Here is a 4,433-nt window from a genome sequence, read left to right on the forward strand (position 1 = left end):
GTTTCATACATTCCAAATGATATGCACCCCTGAAAAATGTATAAAATTCTCCCACTGACATTTTTTTTAAAATATTGATGGCTTACAGTTTGCTTGAAGTATATCAGGCTCAATCCCCTCTGAAGAAGCTACTACAGAGATCAATGATGTCCATTTCTGATAAAACATCTAATTAATTACTCTTTGCTGGTTCTTTGATGCTAATTAGGAAAGTTTTGTTTTATTCTGTTCCTTCTTTTTCTTTTTGAAAGGATATGTTTTCAAATTCTGATGCAAAGCTTATCCTCTCCTCTTCGTTGTCTTCTTCCCTTCCCTTTCCTTCTCTCTCCTTCCACTCCACTCCACTCCATTCCATTCCCTTGTAAAGGAACTTACTCTCAAAAGCATTGAAATAGAATCCAAAGAGTTTTGGCAGAGAGAATTGTTTATATCTCTAGATTCTAGTATTCTGAACTATTAATATAAATAGCATAACATTCCACTTTGATTTACAGAGGTAATCCCAGAGATAAATATCATATGTCTATAGAATACTATCCAAAATTCCACAGCAAAAGAGAGAAAAATAAAGAGATGATATTTGTTATCAAATAAATGTTTAAACAAACTATTCAAAAGCAGAAACTGAAGACCAAATTAGTCCAGGGGACTACACTAATTTTGATATGGAAAAAAAATATCAAACTGGATTGAGTTAAGCCATATGAATACAAAAAGACAAGTTTTTCAAAAGAGCAACATTGGCTGGGCTTAACATTCTTCCTCCCAATGTTATCTTAAGACTGGGCAACCACCACTTTCTAAGTAGCTAGATTCTACAGTCCTGTGCACATTGGGAATGAAAAAATACAGCAGGAAGCTAACTCTACTCATAAAGGCTCCCTGTGAGATTTAGACTTCTGGGGGAATCGGGAAAGATACTGCTGAGGTGTCTTTCCAATGGAACATGGACAGGCTATTAGGATCACACTTGTATAAAAAGCTCTATTGCTGGCACTTACCTCCAGCAAGGTTGGCTAAAATGTCCCTTAACAGATCGGCAAATTATTGGAAGTGTGATCATGAACAGGGAACTTTCTTCCATGTGTGGTGAACCTGCTCTAAAGCTAAGAATTATTGGCTCAAAATTAAGAATTGGCTTGAAGAAATTATAAAACAGAAAATGGAATTGAAACCAGAGATATTTCTACTGGGTATATTAAGAGATAAAATTGGCAAAATATTTCAATATATCTTACTCCATATAATAACTGCAGCAAGAATTGCCTATGCCCAGAATTTGAAATGTGTTAATATTCCTTCCAACACCATAATAAAAAAGGTTTTAGAATGCACAGAGATGGATAGGCTATCGAAGGAAATGAAAGAGAGAGAAGAAACAGAATACCATGAGATCTGGAACCGATGGTATAACTGCTTAAAAGGTAGACGTAAAGTAAATAAATGAAAGAAAGGTAAAAGTTATGGTAAGATGAAATAAAGGTTCTGGCAGTGCTCCTCCTGTCCCTCCTACCTCCTGTCCCCCCACAAATGTGGAGGTAGCCATCCTGATGTTGGGTTGTTGCCCTCCTACGGCCTCCTCCACGTCTCCTGATGTACTGGCCTGTCTCCTGGTAGCACCTCCATGTTCTGGACACAATGCTGACAGACACAGCAAACCTTCTTGCCACAGCTCGCATTGATGTGCCATCCTGGATGAGCTCCTTGTGTGGGTTGTAGACTCCGTCTCATGCTACCACTAGAGTGAAAGCACTGCCAGCATTCAAAAGTGACCAAACCATCAGCCAGAAAGCATGGGAACTGAGAAGTGGTCTGTGGTCACCACCTGCAGAACCACTCCTCTATTAGGGATGTCTTGCTAACTGCCTATGCTTTCCACCTGTTGTCTATTCCATTTGCACAACAGCATGTGAAATTGATTGTCAATCAGTGTTGCTACCTAAGTGGACAGTTTGATTTCACAGAAGTATGATTGACTTGGAGTTACATTGTATTGTTTAAATGTTCCCTTTATTTTTTTGAGCAATATATATATATGGATCTTTGGTTGTTTGGGTTTTCTCCCGCGTAAGATTCGAAGTATCTAGGCAACGTTTCGATGAAGTCTCATTCATCATCTTCAGGCTTCTGTCTCTGGCTCTGTGCTTCTCAGAGTGATGTGAGATTGCAGCTGCTTCTTCCTTTTAACTGCTAGTGGGGGTGGGACTTGATTGGGTGGGGGCTTGGCTGTGTTCTGATTGGGTGGGGGTGTGTTCTCATTGGTAGGGGGTTTGGCTGTGTTCTGATTGGTTGGGGGGTTGGCCGTGTTCTGATTGGTTGGAGGCGTGTTCTGTTCAGGTGGGGGCTTGGTTGTGCTCAGGTTAGTCTTAGTTGCTGGGGGATGTGAGTTGGTGAGCTGTGATCTTGCTGTTTGGCTTGGAGTTCGTGGTCGTGCTGCATCTTCATAGTGGGTGTCGGTTTGCTTCATGTATGGCTCGGAGGGGTTTGAAGTAGGTAGTGATGCAGCTGCAGTGCAGCTTCTGGTCCATGGTCGTGTCTCATCTTCTGAGTGGGTGTGAGTCTGTTTTCTACATGGAAGTGTGGTGGTGGCATCTTGTGTGGCTCTCATGGGTGTGGGTCTGGTGTCTTCTTCATGTTAGGTACTCGTCTGTTCATGAGGGCGGGTTTCCAAATGGCTGGAAGGTGGGAGGTGTCATCTTGTTTGTTCATGCTGTGTGGGCGTTTTTCTATCTCTATGGCTTCTCTGATTATTCTGCTGTTGAAGTGTTCGGTTTTGGCGATAGTTCTGGTATTTTTAAAGTCAATTTCATGTCCTGTGGCTTTGAGGTGTTGGACCAGGGAAGAGGTCGTTTCTTCTTTTTTGATTGAGTTCTTATGTTCTTCAATGCGTGCACTTATTCTTCTGTTAGTTTGTCCAATGTATGTGGTAGGGCAGGCAGTGCAGGGGATTTCGTATACTCCTTGGTTTTCTAATTCGATTTTGTCTTTGGGGTTTCTTAGGATGGTGGATATTTTTCTGTTTTGTGCAGAATGCTGTTTTAATGTTGTGTTTTTGGAGGATCTTGTCTTGGTATACAAAAGATCCAATGGCTCCCTAGGACACACCATCTACCAGAAGAAAACACATACAAACCGCTATCTACATGCACTCTCACACCACCACCCAGCACAGATCAATTCCGTAGCCGAGACACTCATCTCCAGAACAAAGTGCTTAGCCGATGAACAACACCAAAAAACTGAACTACACACTCTCACCAACGTACTTACAGCCAATGGATTCCAAAGAAAGAAGATTACCCACCTAATCCAAAAAGAAACCCCAACCAAAATCCAAGACAGAGAACAAGAAAACGGCAAAGCCCTCCTCCCATATATCAAAGGCACTACAGACAAAATCAGCAAGATCCTCCAAAAACACAACATTAAAACAGCTCGCCAACTCACATCCCCCAGCAACTAAGACTAACCTGAGCACAACCAAGCCCCCACCTGAACAGAACACGCCTCCAACCAATCAGAACACAGCCAAACCCCCTACCAATGAGAACACACCCCCACCCAATCAGAACACAGCCAAGCCCCCACCCAATCAAGTCCCACCCCCACTAGCAGTTAAAAGGAAGAAGCAGCTGCAATCTCACATCACTCTGAGAAGCACAGAGCTGAAGACAGAAGCCTGAAGATGATGCATGAGACTTCATCGAAACGTTGCCTAGATACTTCGAATCTTACGCGGGAGAAAACCCGAACAACCAAAGATATATATATATATATGGTATTCCCAAACAAAGCTGAATGCCATACACACACACACACACACACACACATTTTTCCTCCTTCCCCTTTTCTTTCTCTCTGCTATTCTAATTTTACATGTTTTTTCCTCTCACAATAGTTAATAGATAACAAAAATATTAAATATGAACAAACAATATTCTGATGATCCAATATTTCATGATCTGTTCTCAGTTGGAACTAAGAACAGACAGAGGGTCAATTAATTGTCTTCTTTCATGTTTTGATAGAAACACTACCCAAATTGAAGAGGATAGTGATGGATCTGGAATAGCTTCCATGATGCTGGTATGTGGAAGAAAATTGAACATTGTGAGCATATCTGCAAATGATAACTGATGCTTTGGGCATGAAGTAAGTCTTTGAACCTCCAAGTGGTACATGAAATATCATTTCCTATAAGGAGATTATGGAAGCCTATAACTTCCAATGAACTTTCTGTAGTTCTATTAATGTAAAAAGATTAAAGAGGGACTATGGATCAATTAAGATGCTAGCTTTGGTGGACCAACATCTCTTTTATCAGCTCATGCCTTAGCAAATTAAAGTTGCAATAACTTTTTGATATTGATGACAAGAGTGATGTGCATACCTCTTATTTCAGCTAATGAAAACTCAGGTTGCAAAAAAAAGCT

This window comes from Pseudonaja textilis, chromosome 1 (genome assembly GCF_049901715.1).
Source record: "Pseudonaja textilis isolate UNSWEBS1 chromosome 1, rPseTex1.2, whole genome shotgun sequence".
NCBI lineage: Eukaryota > Metazoa > Chordata > Lepidosauria > Squamata > Elapidae > Pseudonaja > Pseudonaja textilis.